Source organism: Macrobrachium rosenbergii, chromosome 39 (genome assembly GCF_040412425.1).
Source record: "Macrobrachium rosenbergii isolate ZJJX-2024 chromosome 39, ASM4041242v1, whole genome shotgun sequence".
NCBI classification, from domain to species: domain Eukaryota; kingdom Metazoa; phylum Arthropoda; class Malacostraca; order Decapoda; family Palaemonidae; genus Macrobrachium; species Macrobrachium rosenbergii.
Genome location: NC_089779.1, coordinates 2,773,854 through 2,801,374, shown reverse-complemented (window position 1 = coordinate 2,801,374; position 27,521 = coordinate 2,773,854). Strand labels below are relative to the sequence as shown.

Below are 27,521 nucleotides of genomic sequence, written 5' to 3'. Positions count from 1 at the left end.
AACATAATATATAAAATTCCATGTTTGGACTGCCCCTCTTTTTATATTGGTGAATCTAGCAAAGATTTAGATGTGCGTATTAAGCAACATAAGTATTCAGTCAAAACTGGACAGACATCCAATGCTATATTCATTCAAGTGAAAATTCTCACAGGACAAATTGGACTGAAAGTTCAGTGATTGCCAGCTCGAAAGATTTCTCTTCAAGAAATCTTTTGGAGTCCGCTATTATACAGCTTACTTCCAGTTGTCATTTTAACCCTAGCCCTGGCATGTATTATTTGGACCCCTGTATTAGAAAAATGTTCAAGAATTACATAAAAGATAAAATCACTGGCTTAATTACAAATTAGTTACCTTATATATAATTTCTATGTATTTTTTATGTTTAATATAATTTTTTATTTGTAAAAATGTTCATCTTGCAAAAATTGTTATTGTTTACAAAAAAAAAATTATTATTTTGTTGTACTAACATTTTTTGGTGGTCAGTCACCTTGTACAATCTTTTAATTGTCCTGTCCCTGCTTCTGAACGGTTGACCCTAATCATTTGTAAAACCTCTTAAATATTTAACCCCGTTTTGGCAGTTCTACTAATTCTTCAATTGTGTTGGAATCCAGGTACATATTCTTTTTCTTTGCAATCCCCAACTGTCATTTATGTGAACTTTCTTTGTAAACTTACTTTATATTTCTTCAGTCTGCTAAGTAAAGGACGACAATCGAAAGGCCTCACAGCACTCCAGTGTTTCTCTTTTTCTTTGCGGATTTTATCTATCTGTATATATAATATATATATATATATATATATATATATATATATATATATATATATATATATATATATATATATATATATATATATATATATATATATATATATATATATATATATATATATATATATGTGTGTGTGTGTGTGAGAGAGAGAGAGAGAGAGAGAGAGAGAGAGAGAGAGAGAGAAACTAATGCTTGAAATTCTATCTGCTAATCATATCTTAAAAATACCTTTAATGTCATTTTTTCCCTCAGGATAAAGTATTGCATTAATTTGAGAGCTCTCAGGCCACAAAATAGCAATCCTCGGCTCCAAAGTTGAACCACCCCGAGAAAAAAGTATTGTCATTCGACGTTCTCTAAAATGTTAGCATTTGTTGCCAATTCATAGACTAATTCCGAACACTAATATCTGGATGACAGCAACGATGATAATAACATGTTAATGATATATATATACATTATATATATATATATATATATATATATATATATATATATATATATATATAGAGAGAGAGAGAGAGAGAGAGAGAGAGAGAGAGAGAGAGAGAGAGAGCAAACAAAAGCTGAACACAGTTACTGAGCTGTCGAAAACGAGATAATTACAAAATTTTAAAAAGTTCTTTACGATATTTGGCAATTTAAATAACTACATACTCGGAGTAGGGTATGATATAATTTAAAGCCCTGCTTAGACTAGGCATAATCCACTTGTATTCAGTTGTTATGGAATTGGTCCCTCTATCTTGTTAAGCTGGTAGGCAATAACTTAAGTGGCCACACACACACACACATCTTCAGAGCTACCAACACAACTCCTGCCACAAACCCTTCTCGCTCGGGTAACTGGACCCGGTGGACACACATATATATGTTTATATATATATATATATATATATATATATATATATATATATATATAATTATATATTAAACTTAAAAAGCAGGAAGCACGTAAAGTGCAAACGGTGAGTCAACTTCACGACCACCCAGAACCGAGGGACGGAGCGATCAAAACAACCCCTGACATTAACATCCGCTAAATTCTCGGCGCCTTCATCAGAAAACTCAGCCCTTCCTCTCTTCTCTGAGCCTTAATCCTGCCTTTGTCAACCTTTAATTTCCCCTGGGTGCCCTGGTTCCTCTCCTTGGACCCAGCACTGTTCCTGTTGAGGCCGCCAAAACCTGGAAGCCGGCGAATTAACAGACAACGCCACATGCAGGATAAAGACTTGAAGGGTGGACCACAGACTACATAAGAACCTGACCAGGGGTCACTATAACAACCTGACCAGGGGTCACACAGAGAGTTCATCACAAGCCAGCATCAGAGTACAGTCCTTGCTGGGTCAGTCTCCAACTGCCCTCCCCCTCTCTGACCCAGTCAAACCTTTGTTGTGAACATAGTCCCACCAAGTCCCTTGCCTTATTGCAAAGTCTGGCCTACACATTAAGACAACATATCCTATAGGAAAAGGTACAGTCTGGATTTTGGAGATGTTACGACACCCAGTCTTCCACTATCATTTTCATTCTTTCTGATATGTCTGCCCCTTGGAGTTCTGAGAAAACTAGTGAGGTGTTAATGTGTTCCCTCTCAGCCTTCAGCACTCCCTAAGTGACAGTGGAAGTGTTTTCTTTGCATCAAAGTGACAGTAAGTTTGTCTTGCAGAATAGGCATTTGATGCTGTGTGTCAACCTGTTTGCCCACAGTGCCAATTCCTGAATTCCTGACATGGAAGAACACTTCAAGGGTGATTCCTGAAGACTTATATGCCTACGTGGCAGAATTCTGTACATTTACTTAGTCTTAGAGGTTCCCCCCACAGTGGGATTTTATTTCAGAGATAATTAATTCGATAGTTAAGAAAATTCACCATAGATCGCAAAGTCTTTGATACTGGCACTATTTGTCTTGTGACTAACGTAATACCTGTGCCAAGGAGCTAGTGAGGAGCTCCCTTTGCAATGTCCTGATCTTTGTAATAAAACCTAATTAGTGGAGTCTTGCATTTCTTTTGAAAACCATTTAACCTACAGTTACCTTACTTCTTTTCATGAATTTAGCTAAGTAGTCAAATGAGTTTAGAGTGTGCTTAGGGCTAGAAAGACCAACCCCAGGCTAGGCTCATGAAATTGTTGCAGTTTAGTAATTCTGCCCAAGTATCCCCTGAACCTGATACATTGTTTATAGAACCTGTACACACTACCCCCTTCAGCTTTTCGCTACACTCATCCACATACACCTGTCTGGATTTATGCATTCCCTTCACTTGAACTTTCACCATAGCAACCATACCATCAGGTACTAGGATTACCCAGTAACAAAGTATTCCCCAAACCAGCCCCTCATATAACCAAAAATGGTTCTGTAAAAGTTCTACCCTCAAGATATAAATTCACATCTACGTAACCCAAAACCCATAACCTATTTGCTTGACATCACATACTGTCTTTTTTGCAGATCTCAAAGAACGATCGGAGAACATCAGTTGGAACAACTCATAATTCATCAAATTAATAGAGGTGCCTGTATCAATAAAAATATTAACACCCAACCCATGCACAGACCTCTGGCTTCACCTCTGAAGGTTCCGCCAGAAGTCCTACATCACAAGAAATAACCATATTAGCTACCAGAACCATCTAGGAGGATGGAGAGCACCTGTTTCAACATTGTTGACATCTCAGCCATTGCCCCATCCTTGTAGGGGACCAGGGAAGGTTTCCTTGAGATAACTGATGCTACTGATGGAGGGTGAGAAGAGGCAGAATTGCAGGAGGAAGGAGAGAGGGGCTCAAGATCAGATCTCCTGATGAAGAACTTGCCTTCTGTGTCTGTTACCATCTCTGTTAAGGCTTCCACTGTGGTGTCTGCCACCCATCACATTCCTCACATGTTGAATCTCTAGAACACTCTTTCCATGGCTTGAAATGCATACAGAATGCAGAACTACCACCACTGGAGACATGAATTTATTCCAGAACTTTTCTTTTCCCAAAGAACAATAGGCTTTGTCTTTCCCTTTGAGTCCCACATGCGGTACACGATAAACGACATCACTTTCATAAGAAAACACACTAACCCCACCAAAAGCACAGGAAAACACACGCCAGGCTCCCAAAGGGATTGGCACAATGCATATGATCTTTCAGGAAACAGAAAAGATCTCATGCACGGGATGAATAAAGGGCATAAAACGCAATCAATTCGTCAGCACAAATGTTCACGCATGTACGAGTAAACAATCCCATCTGAAATCAAGCATGCTGGCAACACTATGGACACGCTATGCCCGCAGGGGTCAGGGCGACGCCAGTGCGCCTACCCGATAGGTTTTGAGCTTTTTATTTATTTTTTTTTTTTAGTCAGTACAGCTCGCCAAAGCATGAGAAGCACTGGTTACTTCATTTATGAAAGCGAAGGTTCGTATCCCCACAGGAACAAATGTATGAGTCTGTGAGTGCACGCTTCTGTGTCTATACATGAACAAGCTGAAACGACCTGTTTTCATGGGTTTGAGTTCCACAAAAGGAGGGAAAGAGCTTTTACAGAAATTTATTTCCCAATCAGATTCAAGGTTACTGTATCCTTGAAAGTGATGGGGAAACGAGAATTTAGGTCATATTACTGCTGAAATCAATGCGTCATTTCTGGTTTCGGGTACCTGTGACCGGTAGAGTATGTTCATATCTGTGCAGACATTAGTGGCTGACATAATGCCCGAAATACCCAAACAGCTATGGCACTGGAAACTCGGCATTGAGGGAAAGGAGTTACAGACGCGGCACCACAATCTTCCTGCCAGTTAAATATGCGTAGCCACTTGACTGACTGACTGACTTACTATGTTAAGTTAAGTATACCTTAGTTTTACCAGACCACTGAGCTGATTAACAGCTCTCCTAGGGCTGGCCCGAAGGATTAGACTTATTTTACGTGGCTAAGAACCAACTGGTTACTTAGCAACGGGACCTACAGCTTATTGTGGAATCCGAACCACATTATAGCGAGAAATGAATTTCTATCACCAGAAATAAATTCCTCTAACTCTTCATCAGCCGGCCATGGGAATGGAACTCCGGCCCATCGAGTGACAGTCTGAAGCTCAACCGACTCAGCCAACGAAGGGCTAAATGACTTACTATGTGACCACGATCCTGTGTATGTGGAATTGGACCAGAAAGGTAGTCTTGGTCTTGGACAGAACTGGAATGGAAGAACAGATTGAACACCATCTTGTTTCAGGATGTGCGTGGCATTTAAAAACTCACGTTCAGACTTAATCCTTCTGATAAATCGGATTTTTTCTGTTAAAGCAATACAACACATTTCTTGAACGACCACAAATACAGCAGTCAAATATTCTGGTGACAGAGAACAAAGCACGACGGAGTTCTGTTCAGTGCGGCGTCAGTATTGTTGATTGCCACTTAAACTAGACTAGATGGGTGGCCACGAGTGTTATCGGAAAAGTAAACAAATTTGAAACCTCTCTTCACACTTCACACCTATGTGATGTTCTGTTAAAGCTTCGTTGTGGATGATAAAATAAGAATAATTAATTAAAGAAAGTCTGGGATTTTGAAATATCCACAAACATTAAAGGAGAATAAAGATCAGAAATCCAGCAGGCTTGTGACTGACAACGCACGCGCATATTTCTTTCCACAAGAGAAATGAAACTTGAATAGTAAGGAATTGAGAATCATAATAAAATGAGTCCAATAAAAAGAATAAACTCTTAAAATAAGAAAGAGAAATTCGGTGTCATAAGGAGGTTCCTCATTATCGGGGAAATATTCAACGTGGCGATGAAAAAGTTGGGGAGCATACGACGCCGTATTCATGCGAGTCGTCAAGCGACCCAGGTGCGGCGACACGAAGCGATTCTGCTGACGTCGGAAATCTTTTTTGCAACTGGTATTTATTGGCAGTGAATTAAATGAAACTGTAACACCTGGAATACCTCCTGCGCCGAAACCTTGAAGATAATGACGGTAGCAAAAGATGGTAATGTAATGAAACTCCCGTCGTGCAAGCCAAACTATACACAGCCTCACCAGTGAATGTGGATGATCTGCGAAAGGGATATCAAGACTGGCGTAATAAGAAAAAGAGAGGGAAATAAAGATTCTTTTTCTTCTTTTAGATTAAAGCTGGATATATACCAGCATGGCCCCTTGCCTTACGGCGACCGTAAGTATGGTAAGATGTGGAAGGGATTACGTGGCCTGGTGTGGGCCCCGCACTCTTCACAGCCGACAACGACAAACATAAGTTGAGTAGCCTATGAACATGCAACTTGGAACGACAGCACAGATGAGGCTGAAGTAAAGGATAAATACTAGAACAAAAGCAAAGGCAGTCGATTTAAGTCAAAATCGGGAATCGTGAGGGAAATTAAACAATAAAATGAATTGCTACCACGCATAATTTTTTAAGAGACCCCTACTCTAGCACATTCAATTGCACGTCTCCACGCAAGCAAACAAGCAAATGACGTGCATGTAAATAAGCTGCAAAGTGGCGGATGCCAAACATGGACAAAATAAAATCTGCTCCCAATTTATCTCAGTGGCTTAGTATTCCACAACGGGCTCAATCCATTTGCGCGCACTTGCGCCTTAAAAATAATACAACTGGGGTCGAAATTTTGGGGCCATTGCAACCCAAGAAAGCCGTGTTAAATAAAAGAAGAGGTCATTCCTTCATGAAGGGTAACGAGAAATGGGTATGTCTCTGAAAATGACCTGTGCCCGCAATCGCCCCTTCCTCCCTCCAGCTCTCTTGGCGTCATCACAGATGGGGCGAGAGGTACACCAAGTAGTCCTGTCATTTCATCCTTAGGCAATGAACAATCTCATTCCCCCACCCACATCTGTGAATATGCTTGAAAAAGTTGGTATTCGTGGAAACACACTTGGCAAAGTTAGATTATTTGCTGACGCCAATATTTTCCTCGTTAAATTTCAAGTTGAAATTTCTTCGGCCCAGACCAACCTGGATGACAAGAAGGCGACAAGTTCTGGGAATCAAGACGAACAGTGTGCCCTCGCCCTCATGTTTGGCCTAACAACAAACCTCCCATTATGCCACCATGGTCAAGGAGAGGTCGTTTCGGGTTCGGTGTAATGTTCACGGATCAATAAACTGGAATAACCTCTTGCCGTTAAGTTCTCGCTGTTTTCAGATCGAGAAACCATTTAGCTGAAATGTCATGAAGCAGTTACAAATATATTTGCTTGTTACTCATGGCCAGTATGTATATATGTATGTCATACATATATGCATACATACAAAAACGCACAAACCCACACGCACGCACCCACACACAATCACAAACACACACACACACACACTTTATATATATATATATATATATATTTATATATATAATCAGTATCTACAATATATCTATATTTATATATAAAATATATATATCTATACACATATACATATATCTATGCACATGTATAAATACAAAAATATACAAATTCTGTGAAAACTAAAAGCAAAAGCTATACTGAGAGAGAGAGAGAGAGAGAGAGAGAGAGAGAGAGAGAGAGAGAGAGAGAGAGAGAGAGAGAGAGAGAGATTGAATATCGGCTTCGCACGTAACACTATGGCTTCAGAACCCGACTTTCAAAAACACCGGTAGCTTGTAATGGTTACGTAAACTTACGTTAAATGTTTCAACTTCCACAGATCGCTTTATCTCATAAATACTTCGAACCCAAAATGCCACATCAAAATCCCTTTTAGGAAAACGTGCATTTTATCGCCGGTCGCTGGATCAACAGAGTCAAGCAACGTTGGGTTAAATCAGTGCTTGCACTGGTCACCCACAAGAACTGCCAAGCGCCCTTGAACGATCGAGGGGGCTGGCCGCTGGCCTAACATTCTCAAGTCATAGTGCCTTCTAAAAATTGGAAGGGTGTCAGCTTGTAGGAACATCCCTCCAATGAGAAACGGCGTGTCGTTCACATACGCTATTCATACATATACACGACCGGTCACTTTTTTTACTTGATAGGCCTCTATGTTTTATGTATGAGCCACAGCACCTCTATACTTCGAGATTTCTCCACTCTTCGGATTCCGACATATGGATGCGGATTCGATTCAGGCCACCAACGTCAGTTTCTACATTCGTTTCTTTGCAAGGACAAGCGTATCCAAAGTGTGGAGCAATCGAGAAGTTAAGAGGCCATTGTGGCTTTGAAAATTATTTTATACACGCACATATTATATATGTGTATATATATGTTTGTGTGCGTGTGTAGATATGGGGTACCCTTTCTCGGCCGGCAAAGATCTTCAGTGGAGGTAAATTCTATCGCAAATAACTTTTAAACAACTGTAAACAGCTCTCTCTCTCTCTCTCTCTCTCTCTCTCTCTGTCTCCGCCACCCGTATGCATTCCGTATCGCCCTTGGAATCGCAAATCAGTCCTAACCATCATAATAAGCAGTGGCAACTCGAGTAACCTTATTTTAATACCCACATCTGCGTGTTGTATGTTTGGCATGTGATGCATCTGGGCAAACAGATCGGTAATGAGGGAGAGGAAGTCTACACTGCACATTTCTCTCCTCCCCGGCATTCTGGAAGGACCTCACATCATTCTAATCCGTAGTGTCTTGAGCCGCTTATACTTTGACATTACCAACACACTACGTTTCACTGGTTCAGCCACAGCTCTTCATTACCTGTGTCTGTTCTGTGCGAAGACTTAGAAATGCTATGGCATCACCCCCCTACAATGTTTCGTGGTCACTGAGAATTTTTACGTGACCTTGTTCCACTCATGTGTTTTTCTTTGCGTTATGTTTCAAGCGTCGCAAACGTTTTCGCATTCACCGTATCTATCCCGAGGCAAAACTTAAAGTCTTGTTTTACATGAATCCCTCACAAAACGTTTCCAGACTCGGGAATATCGTTTCAAGACTTTCCAACTTTTTTCCCGTACTCAAACCCATTATGTTTCGAGACACAAGTGTTTTTACATTGCCATTCGCACTCTGAAAAAAGATTTAGATTTATATCACCTCGCGCCATCACCGGTCATATTTGAATGCTGACGGAAGTCTTGACTTCACCTTATCCATTGTGAGTGAAGACATAGATATGCTTCTATCACTTCCACGCAAGATGTCTCAAGACCTCCGAATGTGATTTTGCCCTCTCTCTCTCTGGATTAAGGCGCAATGCTCGAACATGACTTCCACTTTTCAGTTTCAACAAGAATCTTGAACAACTCACGGGGCAATTTTGCATAATGTCCTAACGTTCCATAACACACTGACATTCTTCCTATTTGTTTTGCATCAAATAACATTCAAATCCCTCCGTCTGTCCTGCATTAGGCCCTGGAAAACCTGTACAGGACACTCATACATTCTACCTTGATACCCTGGGACACCTGTGCGTCACAACCATCAATTCTGTATAAATACCGAGACGCCTCCATTATCCCCTTCTGTCCTCTCCTGACGCCTTTGCATTTCCCTTCTCAGTTCCATCTCTCAAAAGTCTCCACATTACTCGTTATCTATCTCTCAAATGTCTCCACATAACTCCCTATCTATCTCTCAAATGTCTCCACAGAACCCCCTATATCTCCCAAATGTCTCCACAGAATCCCCTATCTATCTCTCAAATGTCTCCACATAACTCCCTATCTATCTCTCAGATGTCTGCACATAACTCCCTATCTATCTCTCAAATGTCTCCACATAACTCCCTATCTATCTCTCAAATGTCTCCACATAACTCCCTATCTACCTATCTATCTCTCAAATGTCTCCACATAACTCGCTATCTATCTCTCAAATGTCTCCACATAACCCCCTATCTATCTCTCAAATGTCTCCACATAACTCCCTATCTATCTCTCAAATGTCTCCACATAACTCCCTATCTATCTCTCAAATGTCTCCACATAACTCCCTATCTATCTCTCAAATGTCTCCACATAACTCCCTATCTATCTCTCAAATGTCTCCACATAACTCCCTATCTATCTCTCAAATGCCTCCACATAACTCCCTATCTATCTCTCAAATGTCTCCACATAACTCCCTGTCTATCTCTCAAATGCCTCCACATAACTCCCTATCTATCTCTCAAATGTCTCCACATAACTCCCTATCTATCTCTCAAATGTCTCCACATAACTCCCTATCTATCTCTCAAATGTCTCCACATAACTCCCTATCTATCTCTCAAATGTCTCCACAGAACCCCCTATCTATCTCTCAAATGTCTCCACAGAACCCCCTATCTATCTCTCAAATGTCTCCACATAACTCCCTGTCTATCTCTCAAATGTCTCCACATAATTCCCTATCTATCTCTCAAATGTCTCCACTGATCCCCCTATCTATCTCACAAATGTCTCCACAGAACCCCCATCTATCTCTTAAATGTCTCCACATAACTCCCTATCTATCTCTCAAATGTCTCCACATAACTCCCTATCTATCTCTCAAATGTCTCCACATAACTCCCTATCCACCTATCTATCTCTCAAATGTCTCTACAGAACCCCCCATCTGTCTCTCAATTGTCTCCACATAACTCCCTATCTATCTCTCAAATGCCTCCACATAACCCCCTATCTATCTCTCAAATGTCTCCACAGAACCCCCCATCTATCTCTCAACTGTCTCCACATAACTCCCTATCTATCTCAAATGCCTCCACATAACCCCCTATCTATCTCTCAAATGTCTCCACATAACCCCCTATCTATCTCTCAAATGTCTCCACATAACCCCCTATCTATCTCTCAAATGTCTCCACATAACTCCCTATCTATCTCTCAAATGTCCCTGCTCTGTGCCTAGTGTGGTCCAGAAAAAGAAATGTTGTCGGATGAAGTCTGCAAGGGAAGGGTCACAGACGTTACTATATATTCGTTACTCATTTATTTTACTCCAATCACGTGGCACTCAGCTACGTGATCTTATGGCCACAGGCACTTCTCGCATTTCCCCTCGTTTTGCTTTTTTTTTTGAGGGGGGGCGGGCGGCGGGATCTCATGAAATGTCTAAGCGAAATGTGCATCTCTCCCACACTTATGGAAGTTTCTGTTTCTCATGGATCATGTTATTTTAAACAGCGACAGATCTCAATCGTCCGAGCAATGACTGTGCATAAATTAGATCAACGTTGTGTACCAGTTCCCAGCAAATTGATGCATTAGTTAATCGATGGTTGTTCGAGACCTCTAATTCACTGACAATAACAGAGCAGGTTTTTTTTATTTTTTTTTTTTTTTTGGATTTCAGAGGAACTTGAGTTCGGTCATAAGATGCTCACCGGTTGCTTTGACAGGCATAAAAAACATTTTGCTCAACAACCTGCGTGACTTTATCGTCAACACTGCTTGGGCCAACTTTGGCAATAAATACAGATTCACCCTCGTCTAAATATTCCTCAGGTCTAGTGATTGCATTCCACTCAGGCACCTCCAGAAATTGAAAGTCAATATGACACATTTATTTCACTTCATATATATACAGTTTATATATATAGTGTTCGTAGTTCTTCATTGGACGGGTTGGTATCGTTTTCGGCTAGCACTCTGCTGGGCCCGCGTTCGACTCTCCGACCGGCCAATGAAGAATTAGGGAAATTTATTTCTGGTGACAGAAATTCACTTCTCGTTATAACGTGGTTCGGATTCCACAATAAGCTGTAGGTCCCGTTGCCAGGTAACCAGTTGGTTCTTAGCCACGTAAAATAAATCTAATCCTTCGGGCCAGCCCTAGGAGAGCTGTTAATCAGCTCAGTGGTCTGGTTAAACTAAGGTATACTTAACTTAACTTTATAGTGTTTGTGGTGATACAGAGGATGTTTCCCTTCCAGTGGTTTTCAGTAGTTCTTAGGGAATTTTCATAAATTTCAAGTAACCTTTCATTGAAAAAATTATTTACGGGCTACCATTTCCATATACATACATATATCTTCTTCTTTCCAGCCTGTTCCCATTTTCATACGGGGTCGCCGCGATGCCTTCTTTTGAAGGACTTTGATTTGGCTTTTGGGGTAGACTTTGTAGTCCCCGATCGGCTGCCCTGCCTGACATCGCTTAGACCCCGGTATTGTGTACATGTATCGTACCAGTTCACCAGCGCTCTTTCTCCCAGCAGCGAGGAGTTGTTACGCGGTGAGGTCGATATTCAAGACGTGCGAGGTGTCTGTTATGTTTTTAGAAGATGTTGGAGTGGCTTTGTTTGTGTGTGTAATAGTCTGTAACACCCATTTGCTTTTAAGCAAACCTATCCGTTGATTGCATACATAATCCCAGGGTGTCTACATGGATAGCAAAGTGTCCGCCTCTCTGACCGGTCAGCTGCGGATTTGAACCCACGCCACAGACCTCTAAGAAGTCCGAGGCTGCTGCCTTAACCAACTCGGCCATCGAGGCTCTCTCTCTATATATACATATATGTATATATAATTTTTTTTTCAGTAACATCCAATGCCTATCATCAAATGTTATAAAATGGAAGTCAGTCGGAAAATTATGAGAATGCCACAAGACAATGAACTGGAATAAATCATTTTAACCACGGCCCTCAAGTTCGTAGAGAATTGTCAAATTAGACAAGTCGTCTTTCTAGCAATTTCAGTGTCCTTGGAGCATTTTCCGGTGTCTGACATAAGATCAAATTTGACAACATGTCCAAAACTCGTTTTCGCACAAGCAGCTGGAGGACTTTCCAGTTGCATACTCGTTGAGGAACTAATTTCGCATTCGGTCAGACCAGCTTTTAGCTAGATCATTTTGCAATGGGATTCTTTAAATCACATTTCACATATGAAATATAACAGAGACACATGCAACAAAGTCATGAATTTATTTCTCAAAAAAATGATATAGAGGCCACTCGATAGTGTTGAACAGAAAAATGGTTTGATCTACGTACAAAAATACTTATTTATGAATAAGCCAGAATATCTCAAATAAGGCTCACAAACATGTAAATGATGTACCTTGGATCCAGGTGTCTAACTATGACATGGGAAAACTGCAAGACATTATATACGTATACTTCTTAGAGTTTAGTACTTTTTAGTTTTTATATGCAATTCGATATGCAATCTCTAGCCGTGTTCACTGATTAGGGCAATTTATGCTGGCCCTTGAACTTGATTACCATCTGCTTCGAATGGTCGGTCGTTCAAGGAAAAGCGAATGTCGTGGTCGCAGATCTCACCAACGAGATGACTTCCTCACTTCTCAGATAGAAGTCCTCGCTTCTTCCATTCCGGTGTCATGAGCGTTGTGTTGTGTGCCGTCATATCTCCCAGTTCTCTCTGGCAGCGTTGTACCGCCTTCAGTCCAGTCAATGTGCATGTGTCCATGTCATCTAGCTTCCATTTTCTTCTTACTGAGATTCTTCTAAACAAGCTTCAGTACACTGAATGTGTTCTTCAAAACACTGGTCTGGATCGGGGTGCAAAAATAGTCAACACCATCACATGGTGAAAGAGTTTGACCCCGTCTTCTTCAGCGAGAAACGCTGCCTGAGGAAGTCTACCACAGTTAACTCGGTGCCAGATAATTTGCTTCGATATGACAGCAACATGCGACATGTTCAAGATCGCTCGCTGCAAGTTGGCTCACTCTTTTACTTGGGTGTACCAACTCGAGAAAATGGCTCTTGAGACTTGTGAATTTATCTTAACCTTAACTTTGGAGCATCACTCAGGGCGTGAATGCTGGCAGAACACAACAGAATACTTTCCCTTTCTTAATGATTTTTAGCCTTCTGTTATTTCCAACATCCAAGCAGATTCCCAGGACGAAATTAATACATCACTGTCTCCACACGAAACAAAGACAAGTTTACCCACTCACTAATTCCGAAACATACAGAGAGCGTCGTCCCGTTAACACTTTCTCGAGTGGAATACAGATTCTTACTTGGCGTGGCTTGTGAACTCTTCTTTAAAACTTGCTGCATGAATTCATCCTTCTCTGGTTACAAGTAATTCGCCTTCCACATCTTGAAGCATATTTGTTGGTCTATGACACAAAACCTTTGACTTATTTGCCACATCTTTTCATTTTTTTTGCTTCTTTTTCGCAGAACGTTTGAAGAAGACCTCTCATTTGAAAAGTAGGCAGTGGTTCCTCAAATTCCCACAGGTTAGGAGAGAGATATTCGATGCCTGGCACATGAGCTACAAAAACTAGATTATGCGGTTTCTCTCTCTCTCTCTCTCTTCGAAGCATGCATCAATTATAATTCCCCCGAGTGTCAGTTATTCCCAAGATATTGTGAAATGGATATTAAACAATATATATGGCTTTATATTTGTTAACGCAAAAAGGTAACAGTGTAAACGTGAAAAAAATTTGTGTGTGTATATATATATATATATATATATATATATATATATATATATATATATATATATATATATTGTAATGGCTGCATGGACGTCATCTGAATTCTGGAGAGATTTAGGAAACAGACTTCTAACTTGTTATTGTTACTAAAATCAACATTTGCGTTAAACTTTCTTAACATATTAAGTACTGCTTTAAATTTTTCACTGTATGGTAATACTAAGATGTTGAAATTTCTTACTGAATGGTAAAAGTAAAAAGCTGTTTACCCAAAATACTTAAGAGCTTTTTATGATGATTGAAAACTTTCCCAAGAATACAAATGGATGTATATTAAGAAGTTCTATGTAGGCATTGCTCGGTGAAATATACTGGCCAGTCTGAGAAAAATCAAAGAGGAAATCTAAAACTACATTACAGTATGAAGACCTTGCTTGAAATAACTTCCGGTCATCATAGTGACTGACAAAATGCAAATCCACAGTTCTTTTGTAATGGCTAAACAATCGTAACGTCCTGGGATTGGCTCTTAACAACTTGTCTCCAAGTGATATATATATATATATATATATATATATATATATATATATATATATATATATATATATATATATATAAAGGTGCAGTAAATAAAGGTAAAGAATATTTGTGCATAAAACTTTAACTCACAACAACTGTTTGAACAAATTGTAAAACGGACTTACAAATTCATTTTTACCACAAACGAATGGAACCATTCAAACTAAACAGCGATCGAAAAATTAGTTTTTAAAAAGAGGCAAGCAATTATTGGTCCTTTCTTATTATAAAACGCAAATTAAAACAAAACATTTGAGATGAAAAGTACTAAACAATGATTCTGACAGTCACAACGTAATCACCAAATGTAAGATCGGTGATAATATGCAGGGCGTCATAAAAATGATTGTGTATACATGAACTGGTTACATTCGTACATATATGAATATATATGCATAGTAACAAGTACATTAACATCTACATACTCTTCCCCGCATATATCTCAGGAAAGTACGCAACATGCAAAAATACAAATAGCCACAAACGCTCCTAAAAACGCTAAAACGGAGCTTCACCTCCAATCGTGTCTGTCTGAGTCTGTCACGAACGACAGTGTTTCTGTTTAAGACCGTTTGCTCAACAAGTTCCCAAATACTAAAACCGTTCAATTTAAAAAGTCAGGATAGTACTAATTACGTCACTTGGATAAAAGTTGTTAAGAGCCAATCCCAGGACGTTACGATTGTTTAGTCATTGCAAAAGAATTGTGGATCTGCATTTTTGTCAGTCACTATGATGACCGGAAGTCATTTCAAGCAAAAGTCTTCATGCTATAGTGTTGGTTAAGTTTTGCTCTTTGATTTTTCGCAGACTGGCCAATATATTTCATCGAGCAATGCCTACATAGAACTTCTTATACACATCCATTTGTATTCTTGGGAAAGTTTTCAATCAACATAAAAAGCTCTAAGCATTTTGGGTAAACAACTTCTTACTTTTGCTATTCAGTAAGAAATTTCAAAAGTATACCTTAGTTTTACCAGACCACTGAGCTGATTTCAACTTCTTAGTATTACCATACAGTGAAAAATTTAAAGCAGTACCTAATAATGTTAAGAAAGTTTAACGCAAATGTTGATTTTAGTAACAATAACAAAGTTAGAAGTCCGTTTCTTGAATCTCCCCAGAGTTCAGATGACGTCCATGCAAGCATTACTCGCTGCTACTTTGGCTTGTTATCTAAGCGTCCCATACTAGGAGGTACTAGTACTAGTACTGTATTATATACAGCCATTTCTATATTGCGTGGTCGACGGATTATATTTGCACCCATTACTCAGTGAAAATATTTCCCAAAAACTGATAAAAATCTGAAAGCAAGACCAAAACATCAGTAGAGTACGAGGAATTTTCAGACTAAATGATATTCTCTGACATGAAATGAATTCCAGCCATCATCCTTTTAATAATACTTCTACTCTTTCATAATTGGATGGTTTTATTTCTGACAAAGCTGTTAAGCAAACGAACAATAATAAAAAACAATTGTTCGTGACCGAGACACAGCCTCAGTTGTAGGCCTACCCTCTCAGTATTCGTTCCTGTGTAGCCTACGTGACTAGGAGTGTTTACTGTTGTGTATTTTGATAATATATATATTTGTGTGTAAGTGTATGGAAAAGATCTTTATGCACTTATGAGTGGATGCGTTTAGTTATGCACAGTGAATATTTTTCACTTATATAATTTTTCATGTGAATATTGTGACAGCTTTATCCAGCCAATCTTCTCTTTGGTTGTGACCTTTCAACCGTCAGAGCGACTGATTCCTACTTTCCAGTTGAATATCTTGTCTTCATGCTCGTTCTACGGCAAGAAGCGATTATTCTGTGCATGTGCCGTTTCAACAACTAATTAATATAACGCTATCTGGTCTGAATTGCTTCATTTGTTTGTGGTGATCGTAAATTTTTAAGTCTGTCATTATCATTTCTACCAGTTGTTCTTTGTTAAAATGAAGACCTTTTTTATTATCCCTCATAACAGCTGTTCTCTGTGTAAATTATTTTCCAGTTATGATGTAAAGCTTTATGTGAGAAATTATTTTACTGTATTTATTATACCTAGAAAAATGCGAAACACGAAAAGTACTCGGTACTTAGTTTTTCATTTTCTCCTCTCTATGACCAACCTGCAATTTCATTTCCCATCACAGTTTCGTGAGCTTGCATATATATATATATATATATATATATATATATATATATATATATATATATATATATATATATATGATTTCTACTATACTTTATCGCCGAGTACGACCAAACGCTTTGGGTGGGGGGTGGTTAACAACTGAGGGGCTACGTATTTCCATTCATGCTCCATAACACGATCCTCACTCTCTTCCGCTTCACTCTTTTCCAGTTCCGAATCTGAGAAAACGGAAAAATTCCTCGGCTTGACATGGAACTGACCCACACAGCATGCACTCAAAAGAAATGAACTCGGAGCAGCAGCGAAAATTTGGTATAAGTGGGTCCTGTGTTGGACCAAAGTTTCTTCCCCGTAACCGTTGGGAACCTGATTCATCGGCACGACGCTCGCTCTTCCGTAAGATTCATTTTAATTTCGAAATTTAGCATTGCTATCAAACTGGTTAAATGAATAAAATGAACATTTGCGTCTCTCTTATCCTCTGAAAACGTACGATATTTCACACGAATATTGTCTCCCTTACTGACACATGACAAATAAGGCTCCATTAACCATTTTTAAACATGCACCACTTTAGCTAGTTTCGGTAAAAAACTTTAATTCAATGCCGCTTAAATTCGCCCTCGTCACGTCTGGTGTGCCTACCATTTCATCTTCAGTCCAGCTTACAAGTGAAGCGAGGTCCACGACGCCACGCACCGAATGGTACCCTCCAACGCGACGGCTCTACACTGACTGATGGAACTGATCATAACTTGATCAAACCGACTGGATGCCGGACAGCCTCGCAGCTCTTCAGATCGCCAGACACATTAACCTTCATGCTCAGTGGTAACTTCAGCGAAATAATGGGATGACAAACACACAGACCATGAAATAATGAACCGAGGTAGTGTCTTTTAACGCTCTTCTGACGTATGTGTACAGTATATTCAGAAGCTCTGGCAAGAACGTCAAGCAAGACTGCGGATGAGCAACGGCAGGGAGGGAAATTGAGTTCCGCTAGAGAAAAATAGGCACAGTTTGGCTTCTCCCTAAGATCAAATTACATCGTGTGTGTGTGTGTTTGGGTTGTTTTAGTGAATTCCAAATACTAATCTCTCTCTCTCTCTCTCTCTCTCTCTCTCTCTCTCTCTCTCTCTCAGTAGAAATGCTGACTCTCGGCGTCTCTGAACACAAGAATTCAATTTCCATCTCTCTTTAAAAAGATAAAATGGCGCACATGATTCTGAATTTGTAAGAGTTCTTCCTTCAGAGATTAAGGGACAGAAAGTGTAAATGCAGAAACGAACTGCTTCTCAAATAAGGAAGCATAACCGTAACGCCAGAATGAAACCGGGCTTGTGACGAATTCGTGTTTAAAACAGAAAGGTGATCATCACACGAAGCAGAAAGGTTTCACTGATATTCTTCTTCTTCTTCTTTCCAGCTTGTTCCCGTTTTTATATGGGGTCGCCGTGGTGCCTTCTTTGAAGGACTTTGATTTGGCTTTTGGGGTAGACTTTGTAGTTATGGTAATCAATTGTCAAGCTACATCAGTATTAAAAAAAAAAGGATGAGTTGTCTATCTAATGGTCTTTTCACATTTTTCCTCACTCACACCTATATCACTAAATATGCTAATGCACCCCATCCCGCTGCCATATGATACTTCCATTTTCTTGTTGAAGAATATTGTAGTAAGAACCATATACTGTACAACAGTTTAGGCTGTCGCTGGGCAACAGGAATCTCCTGATTCTAGCATTAGTGAACATAATATTTCGTTAATATAATAACGTTACCTGTTCTCCACTTACTCTATAACACCTGGGGTTTCCGAAGATCAACACCCACCCTCTGCCACCTAAATGCTTCCTTTTCTTCTGTCCAAGAAGGATTCCTAGACCAATCCGGATCTCTGACTATTTGCATAAAAACCAAATTGAGACCAAAGCATGGACGCATGGAGGTGAAAAATGCGCTAAACTTGTATAGTTAATAGCATAAAACAATTGTTGCAATAAACGACGCACAGATAGGACTATATATGACAAAATTCCTCCTCTCCAATATCCTGGCACTTCCTATTTATGCACTTTTCTCCCCAACCTATCTCCCTACATTCTTTCTACAAGACCAGACCATCTCAAAACGCAGTAACTCTCCTTTGCCCCTCTGCTAAACTTTTTCCACTACTCCACATCTTTATACATCTCACTCCTCAACTCTTTGGCACTCCTAATTATGCACTTTTCTCCCCAACCTATCTCCCTACATTCTTTCTACAAGACCAGACCATCTCAAAACGCAGTAACTCTTCTTTTCCCCTCTGCTAAACTTTTTCCACTACTCCACACCTTTATACATCTCACTCCTCAACTCCTTGGCAATATGTACCATGCACACAGTTCATCTCAAAATGTTCAACCTACCCTCTTTCACTTGCATTCAACATACACACTTCACTTCACGAAAAAGGGGTTGGCTCAACCATTACTTTTAACATCCTTACCTTAGCTTCCACAGACACTTTTACAGTCTTTCCCCAATGTTTTGCACACACTCTACTCTGCTTCCTCTGCACAAGTGTTGTGTGACTCACATGTCTCACCCGACAATAATCCATTACATACATTTTGCTCCCATTTACCTATACAGAATATCCACTTCCATTCTTCCGCCATCCATGTCAACATTCATCACTCCGCCTTCGTGGTTTCCATTTATCCTTGTCATCTTACTCTTGCTCACCTGAACTCTCAACTTTCCCCTCTTTGAAATACTCAAACTGTTTCTTGCCTCTATTGTGCCTGTTCTTTACCTGACTGTTCACATCGCTCTACCTTGAGTGGTTGAGGATAACCTCACCCTGACACCGTGTGTGGATTCGAATCCTGCCACGGATGTCAAGGTTTATTCTTGTGTTTCTTCATTTTTAGGTTTCAGGTTTTGTAGTGACAACTGTATCCAAAAATGTGAGGAAATCGAGAAGTCAAGAGGTCATTGTGGCTATTAAAAATACATAAGTACACACACATATTTATATACATATATATATATATATATGTGTGTGTGTGTGTGTGTGTTGGAATCTATTGTTGGAACCTGCGAAGTTTCAAGTTGTCATCGAGCTTGAGGAACGAGGATAAGATAAAGAAGAGGTGGAAAGATTATTATGAACACCTGTTAAATGAAGAAAATCGTAGGAAATTCTTTGAAGATGGATTCCAGAACCTTGGTATGACATGCTATTAGCGGTGCTAACTTACTGGCCATGACGCTCTCGAAATTTTTACTTAAAACACTTTAAAAGCAGACGAATGACGCCGTCTTAATATTTGCTAAGTCACATGTGTAAACAAACTATCTATTTCCTATGTTGAATCTGCAAAAAATTTCTACCCATAGGCGCTGATACAGTTTCCTTTACATTAGTGGTAAACGCTGGCAGCCTTCGGGCCATGGACGGGGAACTCGAGCGAATTTTTGGACGTCCGAGCGCTGGATATTTACTTTAAATAGGTAGCTAAACACCAGAATAAGGATATAGACTGAGTAAATGTATTACGTGTTCATTATAATTCATCTGAAAATATTCACTGTTGTTGGAACATATCAGATTCCTGAGACAAATTTCAATGCTTTTGCTGTGAACATTACGATGAAGCTTTTTTTGCGGTTTCCTATCATATTTTTTTTATTTATTAATATATATTACATACAATTTACTATACAGTATATATATTACATACATAGTGTAAGTTTTGTCAAATATAATAGTGTTGTAAGTAATAATTTTGGATTTAAAACCTTCATTTCAGTCCTGTATTTTGACGTCATGGCATCTTGACTCTCGTACCAATTCTACATAAATTGTCATACTCAGCTTTCTTGCATTTTTGCCAAAATGGTAACATTCATATGTACACATTACATGTCTGAGAAGTTTACACAGTAATACGGACTTAAATCAATGAAAAGTCCTAATAACAAAATACTACATTTTTATCATGAACAATTCACTAATGGATTGTCTGCTTTCGGATGTTTGTGACAGCCAGATGTACGATAAGGCTGGAAAATAGTTCCAGCCACAATTTCGCTACTTTGATGGAGTAAAGTGCTGTAAAATGTCGTTGTAGCGTGCTGATTACAACTAAAATCTTGAGTAATATCGATAAACATTACATATATGCGCAATTAGTGTTCAGTACACCATTAAATGAGCACCGGGAAGGAAGTGTCCAAGCGCTGTTCAGGGTGCATCGGCATTTGGGGGGGACGCCATATTGGATTCAAAACTGTCTTGAACACTTATTTTACAAAGACTTCACATGCTTATTTTAGTTCGTATGGCAGTTTCCTATAGCTCATTTTATTAATGAAACTTCAATCTTTTGAAAGATCTTAAAGGTTGAATTTGTTGTTGTTTTTCACCAATTAAATACCGAGCGAAAAGTGAAAATTCAGCGACCGATGTGTATCATGCCCGATCATTTACCCTACTCTGAGCAGGCAAACAACCTTTTGCTTTTTCTAAGAGATCGCTTCACTTGCCGTGGGAAATCTATTATATCTGACTATTACTCTGGGATCAGGCTCATTTGTAAATATGTATATTAAGTAATGTTAATAAACTAGGTTTAAGGTCATTTTTGCTGTTTTTGTTAGTATCCTTTCTCCGTTGTTGTCTTGGCTCCTGCCAGTCTTTCCAGCCCATTCCTCTATTTGATTATTGAACCTGATGAACCGAGGTTGGTTCATGACTATATATATATATATTTATACATATTGCTGTTCGACACCTCTCCTTTAATTGGTAGGAAGAGAATCAAAACCAAAAGGAAAAGAAAAAGAAACAAGACAAGACAGCACCAAAAACCAAGCTTCTTCCATTAAACCTGGGGAGAGAGGCGCGCTGTTGTCGTTTCGAAATTCCAACCAACTGTCTTAGCAGATTATGAATTTAGCTTAGGGACCTATCCAACAGAGATGGTTCCACCAGGGCCACCTTTAGTGAGGGTGTCCCTAAGCATCACTTTTCTCTGAACTGTGTATCGGCGATGTTTTTCGTCATTTTTCAGACCGGCGCAGGCATGAAGGGCTGGAAGCCTTCTAAGCAAGTCGTCCCAGGTCAGAGGGAGTCCAGCAACCAAGCGCAGAGGGCACACAAACGGTAGTGCTCCCGCACCTTTTCTTTAGTTTCCTTTTGCCTAGTGGAACACGTTAATCACATCACCAGAGCCCGGGCGTCAGCTGCAAGTGCGCGCAAGTGCAAGTCAGATCCCAAATTGACAACACAGACCACATCGTTGATGTCAACAAAGGGAATATACCATTCGAATATGACAAAGTTAACATCATCTGCCGTGTGTATAATGAAGAGGAATAGTCTTTAATTTGCTAGAAAACTGCTTACAAGAGCGTTACTAGAACGATCATCTGTTGCGTCATACTCTAAAAAGTAGGAGAAATATTACCGTGTCTGAAAGGGACGAACTGGGGAGCCGTTATTGGCTCATGTAGATTCCCTCACTGTAACACTCATTTTGTTGGACTGGGTGGGTGATCAATGGAGATGTTTCATTTATTAGTTCAAGAATAAATCAAAATATTCAGTAACCTAGTTCCAACTGGCGACCTAATTTAATTAAGTTATTTATGTCTTTTGGGGTAACTGTTAGCCTATTGATGGGATTACGTGGGTCTTCGGTATAGCAAGGCTGCATTAATCACAGTAATTGAGAATTAACCTCATCCACCGAATGACCCCCTTAACAATATATATATCTATATATAAATTACATAATTATGCAGAAAAACGAGCTGAGCTGACCATTATCACAGAGAAGTCACATAGGTCTGAGAAAACTATATCTAAAACCTAAACAACCCCATTCCTTTGTTACCACATATTTCTCGATCTAGAGAGTTGCCATTGCAAAAAAGGACTGAAATCACAAGCAAAGAGTGATGAAATCACAAAAGGGGTAGTAAAGCCCAGCCACAAGAGAGAGATATGGAGGTCAGGGGATACAAAGGAAGAGGTAGGGCATACGCAACCTGGTAAATTATGACGAAAGCGAAAAGTAGGAGTCCTTTCTCAATCAGTATAGAAAGCAAGTGGGGTAGGTAGCCATCTCCCTACAATATCAACAAATTGGATATTAAACGATATTTGTGGCTTAATAGTTATGACAAATATATATATATATATATATATATATATATATATATATATATATATATATATATATATATATACATGTGTGTGTTTATATGTATATATATGTGTGTGCATATATATATGCATATATGTTTATATATATACATATACATATATATGTATATACGTACATCACAAATATTTGGCCACAATAATCATTTAATATCCGGTTTACACCTTGGGAATAACTCACACCCAAGGGGAATTATGATTTATAAAAGCTCTGTTGGAAGCAAGATTTGAACCGTTGCCTGGTTTAGAAACAATGACAGTGACTTTGGCCACTGAGCCCTCATGAGAGATACAAGTAGATATCAAGCCTGCTGTATGTATGCCTGACGAATTCAGGCATATGTATAGTATACGCACGCACGCACACACAAACATATACATATATATATATATATATATATATATATATATATATATATATATATATATATATATATATTTAAGAATAGGTTGCTTTCATGTATTGGGGTTACTACGAACACAAAAAGCTACATTCAAGGTTTCATGCTTGAATCATCTTATGACCCCTTCCACAGCATCAGCTGCTTCATGTACCTAAAACGAAGGATTTTGAGGCGGATATCAAACCCTGCTGCATCCACTGGGCCAATCAGCTCTATCTTGATTGTAATCTATTGCCTCCAAGATATCAGCCTTCTTTATCGGAGTACCTCTTATCTTACATCTGCCAAGCCCTTTCCTGGTCTTTTTCTCTGTCCCCATGGCCTAAATACTCAAACCATCTAGAGTCACTTGTTTCATTTCATCTCCAGATCTCAGCGTTTCTTCGTCTTTGAATTCACGCAGACGACTGACCTCAGCAGCTTTTAAACCTTTCCCTTTGATGTGCACTCACCACCCTACTTCCCTTGCATAGAGGACTGCATGAAGGAGACTTGACTTATACCCTTCCTCTCACCAAGATTGTGCATCGATCTTTTTTGCCTTCCTTACTCTACTTATTCTGACTCATCTGTCTCTTCCAGCCATAATCCCTGACGCTGACTTCCAAATACCTATACAGATATATCCTAACCTCACCCTTGCTCAGATGCTCTTTCAGCTGCGATCTCAGTGCAGCAACAATTCGGAAATCTTTTCCCCCCGTCTCTGCAACTTCTCTTCGCCCTCTGTAATCGGAACTATCATCCACAAATAACAGTCATTCATTCGATACTTTATTTATATTGAGTTCTCGGGGAGACTCGTGGGCTGGCCCGCTTGAGCACAGAACTCTGACACTCAGAGCGAGAGTAATACATCTTCTTCTATACATATATACATATATATATATCCATCATTACGGAAGTCGCTATAGACTAATAACCACGGACGAAAAGGGGGGAAGGTGCAAAGAATTGCATATGCTGCTCAAATATACACTTAATCACTCAGATTTTCAGAAGAGACGATGCGATGAAACTCCCAAAAACTTCGGTATCGTTTAAAATGGTGGATATGTCACTTAAAAACAAATCTCGGTTTCTCTTCAAATACATTCTCATTCACTAGCTTTTATGGGTAGTTTGCAATAATAAAAGTTCACACCTGCACACACAAAACTTATGTAAATAAATGAATAGTCTTCCACCTAAACACACATCAGTCGTGAGGGTTCCAGATCTATCTGGATTTTTTATGATTGCTGCCACAACAGCGCTAGAGTTTCACATATGTTTCGATAATGGTCCTGAAAGAATCGTGAAACAATCGTTACCCTTTATTTCCAGTTTTATCCTGACATAGCTAACATATGTACTCCACATGTGAGATCATCAAAACAAGTGTTAAGTAACACACAGTTACCGCAGACATGTTCCGCAGTTCGCACGGCATTTCTCACCAGACCCCAAGATTTTTGAAGTTTGGGGAATTTCATTCCGTCTTCATTTCACTCAACAGACTTTCTTTTTTAACAGCCTCTGCCTTCGCTGGTCAAGCCAAATGAACGCTCTCTCTTATATATATATATATATATATATATATATATATATATATATATATATATATATATATATATATATATATATATATATATATAACACCAGAGCTAATTCCTCCATCAGGGCGGCCCCATGGGGAAAACAACAAGGGTTTCTGCCATACTCATGGTTTACCTGTTGAATCGTCGATAAAGACCCCGTGCAGAAAAGTTTCAAGCGGCTACACACAAACACTGTTATTTACCCCTAAACTTTCGCTTACCTTTTTAATTCTTCTTATATTACAGTTCACTAAACCAAGAGTTCATCTCAACAATGCCAATTATTTCTTTCGTTCGCATTCACCCTCCACACTTATTGCCATACTGGGCAGCTGTCTTAACAATCCATTTACGCATTCTGACCCTGGCTTCCACAGGCACTCCACTCCAAGTCTCTTGCTGTTCTTGTGCACTAAAACTGCTGCCTTCCTTGCAGAACATATTTTGTGACTTACCTCTTCCGTCATCCTTTATACCTGCCCTAAAGAACCAGACAAAACCAACCCATTTCGCTCTTGCCGCAGCCATACTGACATTCACTGCTCTATTTCCTTGGTGTTTCTTGTAGCCTCACTGCCTTCCCTTTCCTCACCTTCACTCTCAACTCCCTCTTTAGTTGAAACTTTCAAAAGTTTCTGCAGTTTGTCTTCACTCCCACTAATCAGTACTTTATCATCTGCAAACATCAACCATCCCAGTAACATCTCATGTTCTTGTCCAAAGGCGATGCACCCGTTTCTGATTTCCTTTCTCTGACTCTGACTGACTGGGAGTCTTCATTGATTTCCTTTCGCTGACTCTGACTGACGGGGAGTCTTCATTGATTTCCTTTCTCTGACTCTGACTGACTGGGAGTCTTCATTGATTTCCTTTCTCTGACTCTGACTGACTGGGAGTCTTCATTGATTTCCTTTCTCTGACTCTGACTGACTGGGAGTCTTCATTGATTTCCTTTCTCTGACTCTGACTGACTGGGAGTCTTCATCCATCAGGACAGCCGTGGAGGCATAATACGCCCTTCTCTCACACCCGTTTTCCACCAAAGCCATCAATCTTGCATCAACATGTTTTGAAAAGCTCTGCAACCACCATGGGAGATGTTGATCCTTCACAACTTATTTTCTTTACTGCAGATCCTCACCAATCTAAATATTGCCTCAACACTGATCCTGTCAAAAGCTTTTTCTACATCCATCTACACCACAGAAAGATTTTTCCCTTTACTTTCTGACCTGTCACGTAACTGCACTAGTTTCAACATCTGATCCACACACCCTCTTTCTCACCGTCCTCATTTCTTTAGTCAAATTCATACCGTACACTTCAGTCTTACAGCTGCCTTTATCACCTTTGCTGTTATACAGTGGAACAATTATTCCTTTGCCCTTTCATTAGATACCTCTCCTTCCAGAAGTCACTTACAACCCTGGTCAGGTACTCGACCACGCTCTCATCACTGGAGCGTCATCTTGCTTATAATTCAACCTCTCCGTCATTACCATCTTTGAATCCTCACCAGCCACTTCCACAAGCATTCACAGAATGAACTATGCGTATGTGTGTATGTATATTCTGTGTGTGTATATATATATATATATATATATTTATAAATATTCTGCTGTTCGCCCTCTCTGCATTATTTAGTAAAAATATCACTCTAACAAAGACAGGGAGGCGTCTCTGTCGAAGCGAAGGGAACGCGGGCGAGGGAAGGTAGAGTTGTGTTTTCAAAAAAGTAACGTCTTAGTAGGGAATAAGTTAGCATTAGAGTTTAGCATTAGAGTCCTAACCAACAGGTAAGGTTTTCACCAAGTAACCTCTAGTGAAGGTAGTCTTAAGTTTCCTTTTCCTTGCTATCACAGCACATTCTTTCTTTGTTGGGACTAGGTGGGAAGTGAAGGGGTTTAATGTAATTCCTTTGTTACAGAAGTAATCTATTTTTTTTCATACGTAGTCCCAACTGGCGACCTAATCCAATTAAGTAATTGTCTGTCTTTTGAGGGTAACTTTCAGCTTCAACTGACAGTCTACATGCGGCCTTGGTGAAGCCGGGCTACATAGCTTACATAAATTAACTAAGAAACTCATCAGCCAAAGCCCACTTTAACACTGGCGATCTAGCTAGGATTCTAATTAATTTAGAGAGAAAAGAATCGGGAATCAAACTAATTGCAGAGAAAAGTCATATAAAATTTAATTTCAAGCTACTCTTCCAAAACAGGGAGACAGATCAAGGCATAATAGCAATATCATTTTATAATTAAGAAGTTAGTGTAGGTAGTGAAGTGTGCATTGAGAGCAGCTAATTTATAATTTACAATTTACACAATCTTCAAGAAAAATGTTGCCGAGTTCGGACAAGCCGCCACCCACATACCTTTCAAGGTCGTTGGCCGAGTTATCAAGTCATATTTTATATTTTGCTATTT

General features: G+C 39.4%; 1 protein-coding gene across 9 annotated transcripts in view; it reads right to left on the bottom strand.

Moving 5' to 3' along the window:
• The window catches only part of LOC136825650 (beta-1,4-glucuronyltransferase 1-like), a 73,538-nt gene that overhangs the window by 21,710 nt on the left and 24,307 nt on the right, over positions 1–27,521 (bottom strand). The window contains exon 1 of one of the 9 annotated variants that reach the window (XM_067082296.1): positions 17,534–17,673. The exons of 7 other annotated variants lie outside the window; for them this stretch is intronic. The gene's annotated coding sequence lies outside the window, so the exon portion shown is untranslated. Of the gene's footprint in view, positions 1–17,533; positions 17,674–27,521 lie in introns of those variants that run through there. One more of the 9 variants, XM_067082291.1, reaches the window with a different exon arrangement.